This window comes from Alligator sinensis, unplaced genomic scaffold (assembly GCF_000455745.1).
Source record: "Alligator sinensis unplaced genomic scaffold, ASM45574v1 scaffold297_1, whole genome shotgun sequence".
In the NCBI taxonomy this organism is placed as follows: domain Eukaryota; kingdom Metazoa; phylum Chordata; order Crocodylia; family Alligatoridae; genus Alligator; species Alligator sinensis.
Window position 1 is genome coordinate 4,795,243 of NW_005841848.1, and position 24,980 is coordinate 4,820,222.

A 24,980-nucleotide genomic window follows, 5' to 3' on the forward strand; every position below is an offset into this window, starting at 1 on the left:
CTCTTTCCTGCCTATGCAGGGGGTCGGACTCGATGATCTATTGAGGTCCCTTCCGACCCTAACATCTATGAATCTATAAAAAGAACATTTTCCAAATATTCAGTCATTCTCATTTATATTCTCTGAATCATCTCCATTTTTAAAATAATAGTCTTGAAGTATAGACAACAGAACTACACACAATATTATAAGCAATAACACTTGTACCAAATGCAAAGCTACCATTATCTGCCTACTGCCGTAAATATTTGTGATTTAAATCAGAAAACCAAACCAGTGACCAAATGTTTGAGTCAAACACAATATCTTTGTTTTTAGATTTTTCTCCAAGATAAACCCCCCCAAAATATTCCATTTCAATTGCAATTAAGGTATTTTTAATAAAAGCAAATGAGGGATAAGCACCTGACTATTCTGAAATACTATTAATAAGCACTATTCTGAAGAAGAGGCGGTACTAGTGACACCAAGCACTTAGGATATTCCCTCCAGGATGAGGAATATCAGGGGTCAGTCCTCTTCTGCTTGAGGAAACTTGAAACTACATCACCCAGTGCCTAGGAAAATGCCTGGATTTCAAGGAGGGCTGTAGAGTATTCTGGTTTATATTATTCTTAGTCTCATATTGAAACTATTCTTTTTTATATAAAACACACAGACATTGATTGAACCAGAGTGAAAATGTGAAAGGAACTTTAAAGTTTGGAAAGTAGGATCACTGGATTCTAGTTTATACACGGGTGAATATTTGTATAAAGTGCAATAGGTTCAATAACAGATACTGGAGGAAACATACACCAGAATACTTTAGTGATGGCTGCTTAGGATGCTCTCCTGAAAGCTGGGCAATCTTAGTTGAAACCTCTGCTCTGAACTGGGCAGAGAGTAGATATGGGTATAAATGTTTTATAATCAGAAAAAGGTGCCTTAATCATTGGCCTATTGGATATAAAATATAATCTGTTTATATAAATAAGTTAAAAATGACTCCAACTATATTTTGGGTAAAGAATCAACTTGCCAAATATATTCACCAAGCTCCTTATTCCCACTATATATTGCTATTTATATATTCAAGGAATACCCTGGCCCTCAGCTACAGTGTTACACCTGGAAAACATGAATTATCCACCATGACCTTGAAGTCTTTTTCTACATACCAAGGACTACAACAAGGAGAAAAGCCAACAAGGCTACAAAGTGAATATGAAGTCAAAAGTGTCAGTCATGCAAACTAGGGACTTACAGATCCTTTAAGGTCCTGAAGGGAAATAAATGGGATCGAACAAGTGTAACTGTCCACATCCAATAGTGACTAGGCATCCCAATAAACCACCCTGTTAATGATGTCAAAAGTATCCAGCAGTTCTTTAATAAATAAATAAAATTAATGTACAAACAACTAATAAATCAACTAGCAAAATCAATGTAATGTTAACCTCAAATTTAGTTCCAAACTCTGCCTGACTACCCATCTAAGAAATCTAAAGGCAGAGGAAATTGTCAGAATTCACATGCCACAAACTATCTGGCAATCTTCTCCCAAAATGTCGAATACAATTTGGTTAATAAAAATATCATTACTATAAATAAGACAGATTCTTCACAATAATTTCCTTTAAAATATGAGGAGCTTTGCCTTCTGTACATCCTTAGACAGAGATGTTAACAAATGGCAATCTCTCCAAAATAGATCCAATGCTCTCCTGCTGGCCTTTACCACTCAAACAAGGACAAAATTCAATTTGGAAATTCACAAATATATAACACTCCTAGCACTTTAAGAATTTTCATGAAGATCAAATTAGGAACAAATGTCATTGTTCAGTGTACACAAAGGCAAATCTACTTTATCCACAGAGCAGTTTAAACTTCTTATAGTGAGAGAAAAATTATTTTAAACATTTGGAAGGCATCAACATGTTAACTACCTAGAACAGATTACTATGAAGGTGTCTGTAGGTGATAAATGGAAAAAAAATGTAAGTTCACCTTATGCATAGCTGCCTAATTGCACTCAAACAGGCTGCTGTAGGTGATATCCACCTTGAGATTTCCACACAAGATTTCTTAGCAACCTTCTGTTACATTTCACTACAGGTGTTTGTAAACCATGGAGATTATTTAGATATCAGTGGTGGAGGACAGAGGAAATTTGAAAAAAAAAAATTAGAGGAAACCTCTGATAGACTTGCCTGATAATTGAACAATATTCTTCCCCTGCTCTCTAATCAAATTAGTCCTCTGCATATGTATTGTTGTTGTTATTATAGATTTATATCGAACCCTATTCATAAAGCCAAGGCAGCTTACAATAATAGAGAAACAACCCTCAAGGTAAGAAACAGCAGACTTTCCAATCAGCATCCTAATGCTTTCAAGCTCTCCTGACCCTGACTTCTGCTTTTTATTATACCAGGAGAGTAAATCCATCCCAGATGAACTCCCTACCCCATTCATACTGAGATAGTCAAAGGTACCTTAATCAGAAACCATTTGTTTATGAAATAGGGGAAAAAAAGTTAACAAAAATTGTGTTAAAAACTAAAAGATTCCTAACCTCTTCAATTACTCAATTTTACTTATCCTTTTATGATATAAACGCGTCATTAGTTTTTTAGAAATGAAGTCCTCTGTGGAGTAAATAGCAACAAACAAGGTGTGGGGGGGGAGCTTTCTCAGCTGAAGGAAGAAGGAACCTTTTAGTCTATCCTTGTGTAATTTCTTTTACAATGAAGCCCCAGTTTTCTCATATTCTTTGTGGGAATTGATGGGTGCAGGAACAGGTCCTAAATCAGTACAATGAAAACCCTAGGAGAAATACCCTTGGTATTTTTTCCTATATCAAAGTCTTAAAAGTTCACTGACTTGACTTTCCTTTCTCATGAGATGATGACAAAAGATAATATTTTATGTGTAAAATGGCTGTGTGCAACTCCTGTTCTTGGGTTGGCCAGTATATCAGATATAGGTTCTGCTGCTGATTATAGGATAGTAGGTATATAATTGTAGCTATTAGTAAATTGCTTGACAAAAATATGCAATACTATATTTATATACATTTAGAAATATGGTTTAGCTATTTCCTATGTAAATAAAGTAAAAAAGCATATGAATTATAACAATAAAATAAGAGCAAAAAATTGCCTGGTTTTGAAGTTCTAGAAAAAATATCAACCTTTATGCCATAAGCATATGATGGACAGGAAAATAGCACCCAATACAGCTCCACTCATGCATAATAAACATGACATTTGCCATTGATTTCACATATTGCTTCGCTGTGAATTTTAAAATAAAATGACTTACACTAAACAATATTATACCTCCTCCATTGATGTAGCTTCATGGGATTGGGCACAGAGAGGACTGGCTACAGGGAGGAAGGAGAAATGGGAAGAGTGGGGTTTCAGAGACAGCTTTTCTTGTCTGTCTTCAAAGTCTGCTGCCAGAGATGCCATCTCAGACCATTTTGAGGAATAAGACACAGGGGAGAAGCTCACCTTGCGATTTTTAAAAATAATTTATAGTTCTAAAACTTAAAATTTCCTATTACACACATTTTCTGTGTATGAATATTATGTACTAGTATGAAATGGAGTGATGTGAACTGTGTATATTCATGCTATGAATTGTACAAACATATGAACACAGTTCCTGTCTTAAAGAGGAGACAGCTACAAAAGAGTAAAAGGAGAGAGAGAGAGAGAAGGTGCCAGATAAATTTTCCATTGCCCTAAGATCTTTCTCAAGTTGCACCGAAGTGTAACTCAGCTAGCAGGAAAATAGAAACCCAAGGATTTTTTTTTTTTTATAAATTTGCCAGTTACCCATGATTTTGTCCCCCATGGGCTTGTCAATGGCATAAAAGGATCTTGAGTAGGAATTAATTTTCCCTAAAACTCTGTTGCCCCTGTGTATAGCGAGTTTGTGCTGTTCAATCTCACTAATGCAAAATAAGGTATGATTATGGTAGAAAAGGATTGGGAGGTTGGAAAAGCGTGTAGCAGAATGCCATCTCTGTTTCTCCCTAAGCTCTCTTATCAGGCTGATAAAGAATCTGACAATTTAGTTACCATGGTCACTGCACAAGGCAGACACCCCTGGCCCTATTGGCTTCAGATAATCCTGAGTTGTAACCTGAGCTGGATATATTCCTGAGGGAGGGGGGAACCTGCTCCCTCTGCCTATGTGACTGGCCTCACACACCTGGGTGGTAGGGCTTAAACTCCCTATTGTTCTAAGCAATGTCATCATAACTGGGAGGGGGCTAGAGACCCTGCCAGTATGCCCGGTAACCACTGATGCATTTCAAATTGGTTGGCTGGAAGACAACAATTGCTGCCCTTCACTGGATCAGGTAAATGAGTTCATAAGGTCTATATAAGTGAAAGACTGCCCAGGAGGAGGGGCAGCAGCCATTGTGAAAACTCTCAGAGAAGCTGGGGCATCTGAAACTCGCTCTCTCTTGAAACTCATGGTCAGTCAACTGCTTGCCTCCAAAGGAAATCTCCACCTGCCCCTGGATGATACTTGTGAGTAAGCTACATGAGATCTAACCAGATATATAGCTTGCAGTAAACGCAGATGTGTGATCAAAGGCTACTATGCCACTGTTTTCTCTAAGGGATTTCTCTGTTATTGCTCACACAGAAAGCTTTGAAAATGGCCAATTGTGCAAAAAAATAACCCTTATCAAATCAGGTACTAGATTAAGGCATTCTGCTTTAGAGCACCTTAGGGAACTAGTATTCCCTCAAGCATTATTTTTTCACCTATCAGGGTAGCTAGGGGGTAGACCTCCAAGGTGAAGGGGTCCATTCCACTGCCCCCTCCAAGCTCAGATTGGGCAAGCCAGCAGGCCTGTGCTGCTCACTTCCCCCTCCCTCCTGGCTAACAGCCCCAGAACTTGGAAATAGGGAGTGGGGCTGGGGAGGGGCAGTTCAGCAGACTCCTTGGAGGCTACTGGAGTGCCCCTACCTGCTGGCCAGGAGGGCTGGTGCAGGGAGGCTCAATCTCCCCCAAACCAACAGGCGAATGTTGGTTGGGACAGGGAGACAGCTGTAACTCATGGTTCTTTATATAAAGCACCATGACTCAGAGTGGGGTCCTGAACATCTGTAGGCACCCAAAAAGGCTCGGGTCAATTCTAAATTAGATGAGCGTGAAAGTGGGGTGGTGAAGTTCAAAGTGGAGCAAAGCCTATTCTGATATAAAAATGATAGCACTCCTGGAGATCCAAAGTAGAAAAAGGGTTGTATGAGAAATACTTCCCTGATGATGTTTAAAGGTAAGTAGAGAAGCTGAACAATAAGGTCTCAAAACTCTCATATATGAGAACTTGCTGGATATAAAGTTGCAAAAAAAAAATTATGATCTCTCTCTCTCTCTTTTATATATGAGAAAGATAGATAATAAGATAGATATTATATATTTCATATTATTACTATCTATCTATATATAGTAATCATATAATATATTACATGATTACTATCTATACAAACACACACTTTATTTAATAATTATATAATATAAGGAAGCTTTTCAACAAACCATTTAATTTAACTTTCATCTAAAGATCTATTTTTCTATATTTAAAGGTAGTAATTGTATGATAAACAAACAAAACCATTTAGGTTCTGAATTTGAATGCACAGAGCTTTCTATTTATATTTGCTGTTTTAGTTTATTTAAATACCAATTCTTTATTGTTTCAAATAATAATTTAAATGACCCATGCAGTCTATAAATGTCACATTAATAAATTTATGCCTTGGGCGACTGCTGCAGTACAAGCTGAAATACATTTCTCCAGAAATTCCAGAAAACCCTCCAGCTCTTACTCTATTATTGTTACTAATCTATTACCTAGAATAGTTTTACCGCCCTCCTGGGAGTGCAAAGAAATTGAAAACAATATGCATGCGTTATTTGCTAAGTGAACTGTCATAAACTATAGAACAACAATTCTCAGCACCATGATAAATCAGTAGATAATGGGTTTCAGTATTTATTAACACAATAAAGCAGACTAATGCTTTTGGCTCCAAATAGTCACGTAACTTTGCAAATTGATGATAACTGTCACTTACATGAGACCACAGTGGAACAACGATACACGTCTAACTTGTGAATTCTCAGTAAATTTTAGGGATGAACAAACCTCAGATGTTTCTGATGCTAATTTCCAGGACTAACAGCCAAGACTGCTTTTACAGATTCCCAGAGCTCTAAACTCTGAATCTACTTATTTTTTACAATGAGTTTTAATCTTGCAACCTTTGATTATCTTAAGATAGCACCAGACATTCCCATGTACCATTTTATAAGTGGCAGAAGAACTACCTCCTTGAAAAGCCCTCAGCTTCTGAGTCAGAGAAACAGTAATGATCATATGAGGAAGCCAGGCAAGATTAACAAGCTGTACTTTAAATATTATCTACATATGGAGATAAGCTATTGTTCTAGTGTATCTGCTTCTTTCTCAGACCTGAAGAAGGGTACCTTGTGCCTGAAAGTTTGTTTAAATGTAACTGGTCCATTAAAACATATCACTCCACAAAAAACCCTGCCTCACATATTTGCTGGACCATCACTGCTACAACATCATGCCAACACCACATCGCTCTCAATATTCTTCCATTGCCTCTACCCCCTGCACTGCCTTGGACGTCTGTAACCTGAATGTTCTGTTTTAACTGAAATGCTAAAAAACTGCCAGTAGTAAAGGACAGGGAACATGGCAGAATTAAAGAGGAGGTCCAGAAACAGATAACCAAAATATTATACAGGACATTTTATCACCACATTGATCTTCAACAAAGGTGTACATAAATAATGCACTGACTTTCTGATAGGATAGAAAGAAAGAATGAATCTCAGTTTATCTTCATTAAATCCTTTCTGCCTTCCTTCTCGCATCTTATGAGCGACGATAGCATAATATTAATAGTTCTGTCTTTTTACCTTGTAGTACAAGAAAAAAAAAACACTTGACAAAGGAAAGGTCTGGGAAATTTCAGCTTCAACGTGATGGTTGCCTGCAGTAGAGTGTCAGAGGAATGTAGTTCTGTGATGTACTTGTATCCAAGGCCCTATAAACATTTGCAAAATGTTCCTGGAATGGCTCTTGGTTACCTAGGATAGGCTGGACTGAAATCATCCAGCTCCCACACAGACTTTGTTTCCTAACCCAAGTCATACACATGCATGCATGCATGCACGCACATCACATCACATCACTCACACACACACACACACCTGTGAGGAAATGCATACTGTGTGGTAGATGTTTCTGTAAATTGTTTTTCTTCTCTGCATTATGTAATTGGAGCCCATATGCAATAGTGATTACTGTATTATATACTGCTGGTGTGGCATATAAAAGAAATAAGGATAGTACAACAAGAAGAATTTTTGCACATACACTGTGTTCAGCATTAGTCAGTTTACCAGCAGTTGCAATACAATGGTACCAGACACTGTACAATTACTTTCTATTCCAAGCATAGGAAAATATGACTATATTGCAGATAACTATTGTAGCAATTGACTTTTAACAGAAACTATTGCATAATAAGAGGCTTAGGTCCATAAGAAGCCTGAGCTGCACTGAGAAAGAATAAAAGGAGCACCAATCTTGGGGATGATAAAGAAATTTGAGTTGGACTCTAGGGCTTATTTCCTAGTAGTCTCATTAGCCTCCTCAGTTCAACATTGAAGAGCCTCCAGCTTTTGCCAACTCCCTTCCTCTCCAACACAGCACTGAATTAACCTAAGTTTCTTACATTTATGATGTACACAAGCCCCAAACTGCCCACAGAGTCTATCAGCTAAACACTTAGGATAGGGGCAGACATTCAAAAAGCATGAGCCTGAATTGATTCACTCTTTGTAGGTTAGTCTATCTTGGCTAGGCTGAACCAGTTTGTAACCAGACAGACATTCTCTCTGGACTGAGGAAATTCAGGCACATGCCTGCAGTGGCTCAGGCTAGAAGCTTGGGGGCACTAAAGCAGACCTCCTTTCACTTCAGCAGGGAGCTGGGCTGAGGTGGGGCATGGCCAGGCCCTCGCAGGACCTCTGATTAGGGAGGCCTGCCTGTACCATCCCAGGCTTTCCCCTGCTGCCTGCTCAAGGGGCGGGTGTGTTGTCAGGCCCAAGACTCCTGCAAGCACTCTGAGGCAAAGGGAGACGGGTGTGTAGTGCATGCATCTGTTAACACTTTTCAATCTCCCTCCCTGCTTCTTTATACCATCTGCAGCAAACTGACAGGCAAGCAAGCAAGCAGGGAGCTGATAACAGTGTTTATCACCGCATCAGCAAAACAACAGCCTCTCTCCATTAGTTCAAACTCTTCTTAAACAGTTTACCAGCTGACCTGTTGATTAGCTCCAAAAACACCTAAGCAGTCACTGTTTTGTCTGCCTGTCCCAGTGAAATTGAAGACACACACACACAGACACCTTTTGGCAATAGCTAGCACACCACATGCCTAGGGTCCGTGGGGTTTGGATCTGTGCTGTTGGAGATTGGAGGGAGGAAGGAAGGGAGGGAGGGGGATTCCTGCTTGAGCAGTGAGGGGCGGAGAAGGTAGAGCAGGGGGAAGCCAGGCAGACCCTTTGCCGGACCACCTGTCAGGGAGCAGAGGGGCAGGGCCAGATTTGCTGTGGAGCAGAGAGCCCCACCCAGTCCAGAGAGCATGCCAGAATGCTGGGGGAGTCTGGTTTATCTTAAACCAGCAAGGGGTCTGGGACAGACATTGCATAACCTGGTTTGACCCAAATCAGTTAAGTCTGATACTACATTCAGCCAGGTGCATCTCAAAGTGGTTTCAGCCATTTTCAAACTGGTTTATGTGCACTGAACATCTGTTACATGTTTAAACTGGTTTCTGATCACTTAAACCGGTTTATGTGTAATGTCTGTCCCTAGCCTTAAGGCCTACCAGAATCACAGCATATGCATGTCCTTACTGATCTCATCTCTATGACCCAAATCACAAAACATACTCTATACATAGGTAAGTTCATATAAAAGACAACCCAAGAGAAGTTGCTGGTAGTTTCCTTTTGTCTTCATTTGTGAAGGGGGAGACCAAGGTTCAAATCCCTCCTTTGTAAGGTGGGACTTGAGCCCAGAAAGGTGCTCTAACTATTAGGCTATAAAGTATTCCTGGGTAGGATTCTCTCCTGTTTTCCAGCTTAAGCAGTCCAATTTTCTATCAAATAATAAAATATTCTTTAGGGCAATTACCAAATAGTCTTTTGAAAGAAAGGACTGACCCCTCCTTTCCCTTTGAAAGAAAAGGGTTTAGCCAGGAAAAGGTTTTGCAGTTATGAATCCCAAGCAGAGATAAACAGCTAACTTGGGGCCTTTAGAGAAGCAAGATTAAGCCTATACCTAAAGGTCAGATGCTACAGTCCTTAAGGCCCCTTGTGAACTGAGCCCTTGATGACTAGAGACCATGAAGAGACATGATTCTAATCAGTGTGCAGGAAACATACCTGCAGCACAAGTTTGACATATACATACCTGCAGCACTGTTCCACATCCAACAGCCAGTGCCCAGAAGAGAGCAATTCATTTCTGAACCCATGTCATGTCCTGTTGTATTACATTAGGAACTGGAATGATAGAGATAATGTATAATAGATTAGTTTTACACTAGTGTAATTCCAGTGATTTCAACTGAGTTGGATCTGACTGACATCAAGGAAAGTGAGAGGTCAAATCAGAAACTCTAAAACAGTTAGAATTTCCAGCTTTATTATTACAGTGTTTACTCTGTCATATAATCTAAGTTTCATAAAATAATAATAATAAAAACCTGGAAAAATATTAAGACTGCTATGTTACTTTTGAAATATGTTTTGCTAAGTTAACTTTGAAATACTTTTTATTTGATTGAATGGTTTACATGGGTCTCACCTTTTGAATCACCTCAGCATTGATAAATTGCTTTAGGAGTGCATACTTAACTGATACTTTCCAAAATGAAGGTACATACATCATTAGTTGAAGAGTCTTAATTTGAGGCATCCTTAGCTGAGTGGGTCCTTAACAAAATGTCTTAACATAAGAGACTTCCATTCGGCTTCTTTATTTAAGGAGTTCTTTATGAAACATCCTTGACAAACACCTTCTTAATGTTAATTATTAGAGAATGTGGGAGGAGAGAATAGATTGAATGAAACAAAGAGAATGAGTAGGAATTTCTAATGAATTTAGGCATTCATAAAGTCTTGAAATAATCCCTCACTGAACATTATAAAATAATGTAGGAACTCAGTCTTGTAATCAGATCTTCTAGTATAAATTTAAATGGGATTTCAGAAAGTGGCCCAAACTATCAAGTTACATCATTTTATAAGAAGCTTGGTTTGAATGGTCTAGCTTCAGCTATTTTTGAGTGATGCTTTTAAGCAATGAATGATCTTTTTCAATTGGACCTCTTAAGAAAAATGATTTTTTCCATATATCCTAAAGTCAAAGTCCAACATTTTAAAAGATATTACTCAAGATTAAAAAAATAATTAAGAAAAGGAAAGAAAGGAAGGTAAGAAGAGAAAAGTATTGTACACTGGCCATGTCTACTACACATAATCTTAACTATGGAGTAGTCTAATTATTAGCTGCAGAGTAAAGCATCACCATCGGCATGTGCGATGCTATTAGGCTACAGTAAGTTAATTCATGCCACCATAAGATTGTACTGTCAGGGACAGAACTATTTTACATTGGGGTAGTTAACTGCAATTAAACACACATGTAGACTCTAAGCACAGCTATAAATTGTGCCCGATCAACCTAGCCAGCAGGGGGCCAGGCTGCTGCCTGCCACCTAGCCACATGACTCCACACTTTCAGCTCTCTCATGGCCCAGCCAGCTCCCCCGCCTCCCACTGCCACCACTCAGAGCCCAGAGCTGACCCCACATACTCCTTGCCAGCAGAGCAGAAGAATCCCTGGCATAAACTGCTCTGCCCTGGCTCAAACTGCTTCTGTCCCAGGCACACATGTAGACATGCATGCGAGTAGTTTACTCTGGCTCAAACTGCTCTGGAGTTTCTTGCTTCAAATTGCACATGTAGATGCACCCACTGTTTGCTACTTGCAAATGGTAATCTGAAAATACATGAGACATTTAAAATTAAAATTAAGGACTGAAGAAAGAATCTGAATTGAAAGTACAAGATGGCAATCTAAGAACATCCTGTGAAAGGGTTTTGGGGGTTTCTGGTTTTTGTGTTTTTTAAGTCTTTGAAATGTTAAAATAGAATAAAAATACCATAGTTCAGTCCAAATACTGGGAGAATTAAAATGTATTAACACAAAGCTGAATAACTGGAGAAGGAAAAGGCAAGTTATGTGAATGAGGATTCAAGAAAAGTATGTTTATAGCTTCTTCACTGTAATCAAGAGCAGGAAGGGATGTGGGTATTGAATTTAGTTTTGTAGATCTACCCTTCACGATATACATTTCTGTACATGGTGTATCAATAAGATTTGCTTTGCTTGAAGGAGTACATGCCTGGGGCACTGGGACAGTGTTTCCATCCCTATCCTCCTTTAAGGTATTATTCTAAGATTGGGTCCCAACCCTCTCAGACAAACAGACCCTGTAAACTCTCAGTGTTCATGTAGATCACTATGCACAGTCAAACTTTTAATGGGAAGAAGGAAAATAAATAAATAAATCAATGCAATATGTAGGCCATGTACCGTGGCCTCTGAGTCCATTAATGGTCTGTGGACCCCAGTTTGGAATTAATGACCTGGGTGTCAGTAGCTTTAAATCCACTAGGGACTCCAAAGGAGTGTAAGCTGTATCCCAAAAATACAGTAGATAAAGGCTGTATTTGGGATAAAATGCATCCCTTGACTGCACTACTTCCTGCTCTACTCCCAGATTTCCCATTTTGGGGGCTGATATGTTTCTTTGTACAAAATGGACCTTCACAGAGTAGTGCTTATGCCTTATACAGCAGGAACAAATCTGGCTCCCTGTGTTCAACATCAAATCATTTGGAGGACTGGAGCTAACACAGAAATCCAATAATTTTTCTGTAGTGTCAAAATCTTCTTTCAGGAAGAATGATAGCTTTTCACATGGTTGGAGATTGGAAGTCTGGGTATAGCATTAGATTGAAACTTGCCTTATTGCTAAGTAACAAGCAAATAAAATGTGCAATGGTAGGGATCAGTCTAATAGGTGAAAGGAAAAGTAAACCTGTAGTTTGTCATGGAAGTCAAAAGGGGTTTGTTTCTAGCTGTAGGAAACAGTTCACTGTAATGCTAAATAATATTACTTGTTTCTGACCAAAGACAGAGTAGGTAGTAACAGTAGTTATATTTCATTTTTATATAATACCATTATGTTGCAAGTAATGCTCTTGTCTGTTCCATAATAAGCTGTGGTTAGTAATTCAAGAGAGAAAAAAAGATTCAAGGAATTTTTATTATGCATCCCATATGTGATGTATAAAAGTCCATTTTCTTATTCAAGCTAGAAGTATTCTAATGCCATCAAACAAATGGAAAACGAAGCAGGTTGGCAATTTAGCTCCTTTTGGAATGGTGCCTGGATTCTCAAATCTAAAAGATATTTATGCATACGTTTTATGGCTAACATTCTATTTTTCCCAGAGTTTATGGTCCTGTAATAGAGAAAGAGAGAGAGAGAAAGAAAGAGAGAGAGAGTGTGTGTACACACATGTTCACAGCATAACTCTGAGACATACAAGCACAGAAAATATGAATATCTCCATTTAAGAAATACACTAAGGAAAAAATAATGTGCAATAAAAATCTTAGATTTTAATGTAATTGTTTTCTTATTTCTACAGAAGCAATATGCATATATTTTCAATTTGCAGATAGAAATTGCAAGGATATGAAAGCTATTTCAAAACCAGCAGGAAGCAGAATTATAGAAAGAAGAATAGGGCAATTGTAAATAACATGTTTCATTTCGGGAAAAAAATGACAGTATGCTGACAATACAACTTTTTTTTTTTTTTTTTTTTTTTTACTTTTGGAGTACATGCCTTTCATACCACAGATTGTTCTGCAGAATTAAATTATCCAAATTTCAGTTACAGCTAGGAGTACAAAGACATTGGGGATGATTGTATTTGTTCATGGCAAACCTATAGAAGGCCCTGGAAGAAGGAATATCCTGCCAGGTGACCCTTGGCAAAAGCTGAGAGAGGTGTATTTCTTTGTTAGTCTGTCACCAGGCCTTAGGCCCCAGCACTCTGTGGTATTTGTTGTATTTTTCCTAAGTACAGTAAGGAACAGGATGACTCCGCACACTGGTGTGGATAAAAGTGTCACCATACTGGCACGCATGGACTATATTATGGGAATTAAAGTAAAACTGTAAATCAGTTACCAACACTAGATTCAGTAACAAAATTTCAATGTTAGATTCTAAAAAGCACATTAAAATATTTCACAGGTTTCATTAACAGCTTGCTGCCACAATATTCCAAATTGAAAAATCTTCTAAATCACAAATTAGCGCCTCACCCTCCCCAAGTACAACTTCTGTCATCTACCCCTTCCTGATCTACTGTTCTGCTTCCTGCCTCCTCCCCCATGTTCCCTGCCTAATCTGCTGCTTTGCTCCCTGCCCCATCTGCCTATCCCCTCCCCTCCCCTCATGCCAGAAAGCACACACAGAGGCTGCCCATGCCATAGGTTCCCCCCCCCCCATGTTAAATTAAGGCACAGATACTGTGGATTCATGTCTAGGGCTCTGGCATCTTGAGTTGTACATATTTCAATTAAAAATATGCAAGATAAATGAAAATGTGACCTCAGTGTATCTGATGTAGCAAGTTCTGTAAGATTGCCCCAGAGGCATAAGCTGCTTATTGCCTCACACTGGAATAGTCATGTCAAAACTCATTGTTTTGAGGGTAGTCCACCAATAACAGTCCAAGAGAAAATGTCCAACTCTGTTGAGTCCTGAAGTATCATCCAAGTAGATACATTCCAGTTGCAAGAATAAGTACAGGGAGACCCCGGTTAAATATTGCCTTTTTGGTAGTTAGTAAAGTCAAAATCTCATAGACAGTAAAAGGAGAGCCTTTGAAGCTTGACAGAATGACATCCATTCAAACAGTAGCAATACACCAAATGGTAGCAAGACATATTAAAACCAGACCCAGAAGAAAATTCAAGAGTGAAAGAAGAAGTGGTGGGAAGACAAAAGAAAAGAGATTTAAAAGTTTGCTGACAGCCATGACATGAACAGTTTCTTCAGCACAAATCAGAGATATCTATGGGCCAAGTACATAAGGAGCAATCCCTCTTAGGTATAAGGATGGAGCAACTCTTCGAAGACAGGTCCACCATGAATGTATGGTGGAAGATGCACTTTCAAGAGCACCTGAACCAAGATTCTAATGTCAAAGATAATACCATGGAAGACATTTTACAAAATCTCATTAAGGACTACTTTGCAGATCCACCAATTTATCGAGAAGCCTTGAAAGTCTTTAAGCACATGAAGAACAAGTGAGCATGTTATCCTGTTGGTAAACAGGGTCAAATGTATAGGCAAAGTGGAAAAACAGCTCTCTCGCCAATTATAAGTCATTATATTAAATCTGGAAATATGAACAGATTCCCAGTGACTTAAGAGATGGCAGAATTATAACCATATTCATTAGAGGTAGATAAGATTGCATTGCACTCCTGACCAGATCTCCAAAGATTCTCACCCACATTCGAGACTCATTTTCCTTGCTAAGCAGATTCTTCCCAATGTGGTTTCAGACAACACAGAGGTATAATAGATATGATCTTTGTTCCTAGATACCTGCAGGAAAATGGCCCCAAGTAATACTGAGATCTTTACATGGCCTTCAGTGACCTCTGAGTCAATCAGCCAAGAGGCCCTATGGAAAGTCCTGAGGAGAGATGGATGTCAAGCAAAATTTGTTCCAATCGTCAGACCTCATCATGATAATATGACAGTAATTGTCCCAAGGGATGGTGCAAGGATGTGTGATTGTACCAATAATCTTTTATATCTATGTGGAACCTATTCCACATCTGATTGGTTATAGACTTCCATCTGGAGTCATCATCCAGTATTGCTTGGATAGGAATCTCTTGAAACCAACAAGTTATGTTCCAAATCCAAGATCATAGAATTATAGAAAATTAGGGTGGTAAGAAACTAGGAAATCATCTAATCCAAACCCCTGCTAAAAGCAGGACCATCCCAGCCAACACTTTCTCTAGCCAGGTTTTAAACACCTCCAAAGATGGACATTCCACAACCACTTTGGGTAACCTGTTCTGCTGTTTTACTGCCCTCCTAGTGAGAAAGTTTTTCCTAATATCTAACCTAAACTTCCCTTGCTGCAACTTGAGACCATTGCTCCTTGTTCTGTTTTCTGCCACCACTGAAAAAAAGTCCAGATCTACTCCTTTCCCCCCTCAGACTGGCTTCCCAGGGAATCCTGCTCATCATTCTCCTGAGGGAATCAAAGTCTGATTTTTCTGAAGTCCAAAGTCCTTGCTCTGCTGCTTCCCATCCTTCCTTTCCTTAGGATCCTGAACTCAATCATCTGGTGATTGCTGCTGCCTAATTTGCCACCCACTGCTAAACCCTCCCCCACTCCCCTCCAATTCTTCCCTGTTTGTGAACAGCAGGTCAAGAAGAGCACAGCCCCTAGTGGATTGCTCCAGCACTTGCACTAGGAAGCTGTCCCCAGCACTCTTCAAATACTGGATTGCCTGTGGACTGTTGTATTACACTCCCAGCAGATGTCAGGGTAATTGAAGTCCCCCACAAGAAGCAGAGTCTGTGATCAGGAAACTTCTGCTACTTGTTTGAAGAAAGCCTCATCTACCACAATCTCCTGGTCTGGTGATCTATAGCAGACCCCCACCATGACACTCTTGCTACCCTGCCCTCTGACCCTAACCCAGAAAATTTCAATAGGCCTAACTCCAGTTTCATACTGGAGCTCTGAGCAATCATACAGTTTTTTTGCCACTCCTCCTCCACTTCTCCCCTGCCTGTCCTTCCTGAACAGTTTATACCCACCCATGACAGTGCTGCAGTCATGCAAGCTATCGCACCAAGTCTCTGTTATTCCAATCATGTCATAGTTCTGTGACTGTGCAAGGACTTTCAATTCTTCTTGCTTGTTTCCCAGGTTCCATGCATTTGTATATAGGCACCTGAGGTAACTAGCCGATTGCCCTGTTTTCTCAGGAAGACTGAGAATATCTCCCTGTTGCCCGCTTCTGCTTGCACTTCTTTTAGGTCGCCCATTTCCCCACTTGCCTCAGGGCTTTAAACTAGGTTTTCCAGGGGATGGAGACCAAAGCCCTTCTCACTAGGTTAGCAAGGCTGTCTATGAAGATGCTTTTCCCTCTCTCCATCAGGTGGATACCATCTCTTCCTAGCAATCCTTCTTTTTGGAACAACATCCCATGGTTCAAGAAGCCAAAGCCCTGCTGGCAACACCATCTGCATAGCCATACATTGATTTTCAGGATGCACCCATTCCTGCCTAGACCCTTCCCCTGGACTGGAAGGATTAAAGAGAATATGACCTGAGCCTCCATCCCCTTCATCCTTACACCCAGAGACCTATAGTCATTTCTGAACTGCTCAGGATCTCCACTGGCAGTATCACTGGTGCCCATATAAATGAGCAGCATGGGATAGTAGTCAGAGGGCCAGATGAGTCTCAGTAATCCTCCATAACATCTCAGATCCAGACTCTGGGCAACCAGCAGACCTCTTTGACAACAGGTCAGGCCAGCAGAGGGATGCCTCCATCCCTGGCAGAAGGAAGTCTCCAACTACCACTACCTATCATTTCCTCTTGGTGGCAGTGGTCTTGATCCTTCCAGTCAAGTGCCAAGGGTTTGAAACAGGCTCCCCACAGAGGTCACCCACCCTGGTGATCTTCAAAAAGCGTCTTGACACCCACCTTGCTGGGATCAACTGACCCCAGTAGTTTTTCCTGCCCAAGTGCAGGGGGGCTGGACTCAATGATCTGGAAGGTCCCTTCCAGCCCCTAACCACTATGGAACCTGGGGAGGCTGGACCTGTCCTCCACCAGTGTTCCTCCTCCATATCTGTTTTCCAGGGAAACGTGCAGGTGGAGATTGTCCTGGGAGCCGACCAGCCGGGCCAGAAATTGAGGTTTGTTAAGCAAAACGGGATCGGTTGGGCAGGCGTGTGGATGGAGAGGCAGGACAGCTTAATGGTTTCAAAGAGATTTTACTTACGCCCTTAGATGGTTCTGGCGTAGGTGAATGAAGCTTGCTTGTTACAGAAAACAAGGCGAACGTAGAATACAAATAACTCAACAGGTAACAGGAACGACAATCGAACGGAAGAATGGACGAGTTCGCAACGCAACGAGCTAGCAATCGGGATAGGGTACATCAGATATTTTTCGGTGACAGGGAGACGCTGAAAGATGATCAGTCTCTCAACGAACCTCTAAAGGTGATCTCTCAGATCTCCAGGCAGCAAGCTCAGAGGTCATCGCAGAGGTCTCCGCCTTGGGCGGAAACTGGGTAACCTTATATACGGCTAGCGGGGCCAATAGCTAACCATCTTTACAAAATAATTTACATCCGGCCAATAATGTTGCACATATTTACATAACAAGGCGGAACTTTTCCTTACTATTATAAAGACCTAGCATTAGGTGCTAACTTCTAGAACCTTCCACTGAAGTACTCGGAAATATGACCTAGGGTACGCCCATATCAGGTGGCCCAAACAAAAAGCAGGGGGGTAAAACAGCTCACTCGGCCCATTGTGGCAGGAGCATTTAACTCTGTTGGGGATTTATTTATGACAGAGATGAAGATTTTTGCTTGCTGCCAGAGGTCACAAGCTTCCAGTTTCCACCTCCCTTAGAAGCTATGGCCTCTCCCTTCTCTAGTGCTGTGTTTGGCCATCCTTCCTCCACAGTGCTGAAGGTCTCCTCCAGCACTGAACTGATGAAGTCCTCATGATGGAGGATCCTTCAGAGCCTTGCAACCTCCTCCTGTAGCTCTCTTGCCTGCTCCCTGAGGGACCCCACAAGGAGGCACCACTCAGATTGCAGGCTCTCCCCGACCTGGCCTTCACTGGAAGGAACCTGCAAGCCACAGTCTCCACAGAGCCAAACCAGGATCTGGGTGGAAGCCTTGACTGTGACCAGTCCTACCTGGACAGACACCTCACAGGTGCAAGCAAAGGTAGTGGCAGTGACTGGCATTGCAACATCCTCCAGCCATTTCCCTAGGTCTCTTAAACTGCCACCTCTCTTTTTCTGCCCTTCTTCCAAGCAGACCTTCCCTATAAAACTCATCTGTAAGCTGGCCTGTAATCTGCTTCTTCATCTCAAAAGGTTCCTTTTCCCCTGCTTCCTCTCACCAAGCTTAAAGGCCCCCCTTCAAAGAAGAGGACAGCAAACTGATCTGAGAACTGCTTGCAAACTACTGTCCTTCTCTGTTTGCTCCCTTGTTGCTCAGGGAGTCTCCTTTGATAACCTGCTGGGCCTGAGACTGGCTCTCTCTCAGTAGGGCTTTTGTCAGGTACAGGTAGCAAATCACCCAACAATCACTCAGCACTCACTCAGATAGTAACACCCCCAGCTTCTCAGAGCACATGCTCACCAGAACAGAAGTACCCCCATGTTTAGCACTACAGTACTTCAGTTACTACTGGTATGCCCACAATATTCTACATGACGTAGGAATCAAATTCTATGATCCATTAACTCAGCAGGCTTTTCAAAATGGATTTCAATTATAGTATTTCTCCATGTATAAGGCCACATTCTGTTTACATAAAGATGGGATATATTTATGCAAAATCAGTTTTGTTGCATGAACTATGGTTAAGCTGAGTGTCTCTTTGTTGCTGTTTTGGAATGTAACTTTCTTTCAAATTAATTATTGTAATTCAATCACTGAAATCCAATTCAACTGTTATAATTTATTTTAAGGATTAGTTTAGTTAATGTATTCCTTACCCAGAGTGAGCAACCCTGGTGGCTTGGTCTTACAAAGTTTCAAATGTCAAAAAAGCTTTTAAATGTTCTAATATGCCATTCTGAAAGTTTGACAAAAAAATGCCAATTCCCTTTGCTCTTTCTCAACCTTCTAAATGCCAGAGAGGGATTTTTAAGATTCTCCAAATGTTTTGCCACAGAATTGCTTAATTCTCAGACCTGTTGATCAAATGCTTTCCCACCAGAAAGAATATTATTTAAATAAAAAATGAATAAACATGTAGTGTTTCTCCTTCACTTTTATTTCAAAGGGCCTATTGAGATTTCTCTTTAAAGATATTTACTGGAGAAAGATCCTCAAACGAATCACTTCAGACACAGAAAAACAAAGCATTATATTGCATACTACAATTTTTATGACTAGTATTTTTCAACCTTCTGAATATTAAGCAGCCTAAACAACTCTATGCAGCTGGGAGCAGAATAATACTACGTTTTAAAAGGCTGTAATATTTGACAGATGCTTGACTGGCATTTCTAAGCATATGGTAGTTATAGTTAAACAGTCCTAATAATTTCATTCAAAAAAATCCATAAACAGGCCCAACCAATAAAGCTAGACATTCAAATCTAGGTCTGAAATATTAGAAATTGTTTTGATGCAGAGTTTTATATACAGCCATCAGAAGAAAAACTATAAAACAAGCTCATGTACAGCACTGAACTAATAAGCACCAAGTGAGGCCAAGTCATAAGCAGTTCCTAAACATGGATCCACTTCTCAATTGCTTTTGTTCTTCGCTTAGTTTCAAACACCTACAGGTTTATATAACATGTCACATGTTTCAAGGAACTGTATCCCAGAATGGTACATTCTCTTCAAAATATGGACTAAACCCAGAATTCCTGCACCTCAGCCTTGTCCTCAATCATACAATTATGAAACGAAGTATTCACCCTCAATTGTGCTGATCCATAAGAATGTGCAGAAACAGACATTGCTAAACAGAAGTAGGTCAGGTCTGGTAGAATGTGTCCTGCTGCAGCTGATCCATTCTATTGGGGAACACATACGTTGCCCCTTGCAAAGAGATTCCCAGGACCCATGCTGTCCCATCCTCCAGCTGAAGCACAGGTCAGTGTAGGTCCCGGCAAGGAGGATGGGGCAATGTGGGAGCCTGGGAATTCCAGGTACCCAGTAACTCCACACTAGGACCTGTGCTGGGTTCTGTGCTAACAGCATGGGTCAGTGTAGGCTGGCAGCATAAGAAATCCCCAGAACCACATGCCTCCACCTTGGGACATGTGTGACTCTGTGCCTCCATGATGAGACCCATGCTGAGCTATGTTTCATGCAAATGGATGAGTCAGCATGGGTCCTGGCATAGAAATATGGGACACTGGTGATTCCCTGGCTTCTATGCCACCCCATGCATCTGCACAGGGATCTGTGCTGGCCCGTGCCTCCATGTAAAGTACAGGTCCACACAGATCACAGCATAGAGGCATGAGGTACCAGGAAGTCGGCAATATTCGATTTGAATTCAGCCCAATTCAGGGGACAGTGATTTGATTCTCTGATTTAGACCACTGTCCCGATTTGATTCAGCCAAATCTGAATTTGAAGATTCAATTCTGATTTGGAGAATCCCATGGGATATTCCATCTACCCCACCATCTTACTATTCATAAGGTGCGCCTGGTACCTTGAGGTACATAGAAAAAACATAGAAAGCTATATCTATGGCCAAATCATTGAATATTTCCAAATCTCTCCGAATTGAATCAGAGGCTTCTGATTTGATTTGGAGAGATTAATGGGTCTCTTGATTTGATTCAGATGGGGAGATTAGGCCGCTGAATTGGGCCAAATCTCCTCCAAATAGAATCAGAGACTAAAGCTTTGCACAGCCCTACTTCCCAGCTCTTGCACCTCCCAGAGGTGCATCTTCGTAAGTGAGGAACCACAGACTTTCCCTGCTTAAGGAGATGTGTGGGGGAGGTCCTGAGGATGCATTTCAACAAGCAGGAAAAACCTGGCTTTTCCTGCTTACTGAGATGTGCTCCCAGATTCTCCAGAGTGCATCTCCATAAGAGGGGAAAACTGGACAGGTATTTCAGGGGCTTGAGGGGCTGGATTCTGCCCAGGAATTACAGAGGTACACAGTAGCGGACCCTTCAAATCTCCAGAAAATCTATCCAGGGTGACTGAAGAGTGTACATAACTGGATACTTATACTCTCTCACTGCAAAAAAAAAAAAAAAAAAAAATAGACATCTGCCACACTAAAGCAGCATAATCCCCTATCACCTTTGTCATAACCAAAAATTTGGGGCACTTGTAGTGCAACAAGAAATATGGAAATCTGTTTGCTTGGCTTTTTATGCTGCCACAACCATTTTATGGTGGCGCAAAAGCAAGGAAAGGTGACACCTATTTCCATCCAAAAAAATCTTATACTTTATTAACCATAGGTGCCAACTTTGGTTTTTACCAGTGGGTGCTTTGACCCAACCTCCGGCCCTACTCATGTCTACTACCTCACCATGAATTGTGGTGCACTGGTCTAATTCCACCTTCCTGCACAGCCATGTAACATGTTTCTGCCACCTACTGATACCAGCTTGTAAAAGCTCAGTTTCAGGGCAAAGTTTTTAACATAAACAGAATCTAACACGTATCATGGAAAACAAAATCGCCATGGCTCACGGGTGCTGAACACCCATTAATTTTTTTTTGGTGGGTGCTTGCGCCCCAGAGCATCCACACAGTTGGTGCCTATTCTATTAGCATACATGAGAGAGATTTGTGCAATAGAATAAATAAGCTTAAGCCTGAATCACCAGAGAAGTCAATCTGGTGTCAAAGTATAAAAAATAAGTTGATTTTAAAAAGCCCTCAAAAGTTACCTATTAAATGTTACAATAAAAGAACATTCACATTACAAAGGCACAAGTTAGGGAATGCCAGAGCTAAGATGACTTCTTGCATACTTAGCAGAAAGGAAAATATATGTAGTCATTGATTTCTTTACTCAATCTACAGTTTTGTGAATATCCCTAATAGTCTGCAACTTGGAATGAGTATCTTGATTACATAAATAACTTTAAAAGTAACAACACAATCTATGTAGAGAGAGAAAAGGGGGGAAAACAGTGTTGCAGAATGGCACCCAAAAATTTATTGTTCTTAAAAATCTGGACTGCCATCTTATATTATGAGAACTAGGACTAGAAAATTAAGGTGTCATAAAAATAAACATGTAACTTATACATATATTATATGTTAACATAATGTATACACACACATATACACTAACTTATATAAACATTAATATTTATGTTAAATGATATTCAGAAATATCAGTAGTGACTGTTTATGCTGGTGTTTATTTCCTCCCTAACCTATGCTCCAGGAATACTTGCTGTCAGTAAAAAGAATCAGGCTAGAAATGGCTGTCAGTCAAGTCTTTAATAAAACTTTGCCATCAGTAAAAACAATAAGCAGCTTCAGCTTGATTGAAACTCCAACAGACAGAGAACAGCAAACTCGCCTGGCATCCAAGCAAGGAGTGCTGTCTTAGCCCTGTGCTGCTGCTGCTGAATCTCAGGCTTCCTGTAATTCTGTTGGGTCACAGGTAGGTTTCTTTGGGGGTCTGTCCTGGGATGGGGGAAAATTAGGGTGCAGTTAGGGGCATCAGGGTGTGGGGTGAGCATGGGGATCCTGGTTGGGTGAAAGCGGGGAGAAGGGACGTACAGGAAGAACAGCATAGAACCATTGCTGCAGTCAAGCAGGGCTGCCAGCTCAAGATTTTTTTTTTTTACTAAAAACATTTTAGTGACAACCAAACTTTTTTTTCCTATGGTTGATGTTAAATCCCTAAATTTGAACCCAGCCCTTCTAAGTGGGGGATGGCACCAAGGCAGGGCCTGACATAAGATTTACATTTACATTATGTAAAACATGCATCAGTAAAAAAAAAAAAAAAAAACAGTTGTCAGAAAAAAGCTTGCAGTTTGTTAAAAAAAAAAAAAAAAAAAAAAAAAAAAAAAGGCTTGTATTGAAAATTCTTTTATGCTACCACCCCTGGTACGGAGGCAACCAAGAAGTTGGATAAAATAAATGAATGGAATGTTTTGAAAAATCTTAAGGGTATTTTCTGAAGTTAAAAGGAAAACAGAAAATAGAGGCATTATCATATTTACTTCAGATTTTTGTAAGGCATATATATTTTTGGCAAGCACTTTGAGGCCTTTTTCCTGTAGATCATTATACCACTTTAGCCCAGTTCAGGGCCAACCTTGGCTGTTTTGTGTATGGTCAGCTAAGAGAAAGCAACCTTAAAGTTGATAAGTTTAGGCAACCCTTTGGTGACACTTGTTTTCTAAATCCAACATAAAGGACAAAGGCAAATTAAGTTGGATGTAGGTTCATCCAGCTGCTTATGTGATACTAGACTAGCTTCATGAACAGACTAGTCTATGTCCATGATGTCCCAGAAGTGAGAGATCATGCAGAAAGCATAAAGTAACTCTGCCCCTACTGCTTCTTTGTTAACTATTGGCACTGATTTTTTCTTTTTTTTTTTTTTTTTTTTGGTAGGGTTTTGTTTTGTTTTGTTTTTTTGCTAAACCAAAGGAAAAAAATATCCCTAAAAAGCCAAAAGATTATTAAATTGTTATAATTTAACTCCATGGAGCAAAACAGTTCTACATTGCTAATACATTTTCTTTTGAAGTCAGACCTGTGACTTTGAGAACCCTTAACTATTTTTATTTAACACTTCTAAGAACTACAATTGCAAATACAATAAGATCTTAATTTTTACACTAGTTATAAAAATATAGAATTTTAATGTGCCAGAGATCACATAAAATAAATTTTAAATTACTAGTCTTATGTCATTGAACTGTGTTACAATGTTTAAGACAACACTGGAATTATAATTAAAGTCTTCCTGTAGCATTTGATTAAAATTAATTCTGAGTCCACTAACAGTATAATACCATTTAGTGTCAATCATTTTAAAAGTACTCAGTATCATAAGGGAGGTAAGCTATTATCAGGTCTAAGAATTAGCTGAAATGTCAAGCAAGCAAATAGTCTGTCAAATTGCTGCTAATACTTATTAAGCTCTAAGCTACCCACCCCTTTCATAATACAAGAAGTGAGCTGAACTCGGTGAATTTCACTCAAAGCTTTATCAAGCCCAGAGCAATCAATCTGGACCAATAAACTGAACAAAAGTCTGTGTCAGAGGATCACATAGCTTATGATAGAGCTGTTCAACTGGCATCCCATGAGATGCATCCAACCCATGAGGGGTTAAATTATACCCCAAGCTCCTGCCTGGCTGCAGCTCCCCCCATCACACCAGCTACAACAGCAGCTGGAGTCTGCACACAATGCTTACACAATGCAGTAGTGGCCTCAGGGGGAATACCTGCATGGCATGTTGTTCAGGGGGCCTATTGCTCACCCCGTTGCAGCCTGTGGGCATGTTCCCCACAGGGCCTTTGGCCCCCAGCTGCTTAGAAGTTAACAGCCCTGACTTAGGATAGCCAATGCCATGATTTCAGTTGCTCTCCATCCTTTTCCTCCTCCTTTCTCTCTGTATTACATCCATTTTCCATTCCTGTACTTCAACAAGTTTTAGCAAAAACCTCATAGTACCATCATATTCTCCCCATTCCCTTCATCTCACAAAAGTTCTTATTTGCTTCCTTCTCATCTTTGTTACTATCTATTAGGCCGGTGAGAATAGGGAAGTATTCAATTTGGATTTGGATTCAGCCAATTCAGAGGACAATGATTCAATTTGGTGATATGAAGCACTGTCCCCATTCTATTCCGCCAAATCAGGATCGGAGATTCAGCACTGATTCAGAGATGCGGATTGGCTGGGGAGAGGCAGGCACAGTCAGACAGCTGAAGGTTCTCCCACAGCTCCTTTGACTGCATCTGCCTCTCCCTGGGCAGGGGGAGCC

At 40.3% G+C, this 24,980-nt stretch overlaps 1 long non-coding RNA gene across 1 annotated transcript in view; it reads right to left on the minus strand.

The window, feature by feature from the left end:
• Positions 1 to 24,980, minus strand: part of LOC102385396 — a 59,136-nt gene that overhangs the window by 5,358 nt on the left and 28,798 nt on the right. The window contains exon 2 of the long non-coding RNA XR_322924.1: positions 9,535 to 9,626. This is a non-coding gene — a long non-coding RNA (uncharacterized LOC102385396). The remainder of the gene's footprint in view (positions 1 to 9,534; positions 9,627 to 24,980) is intronic.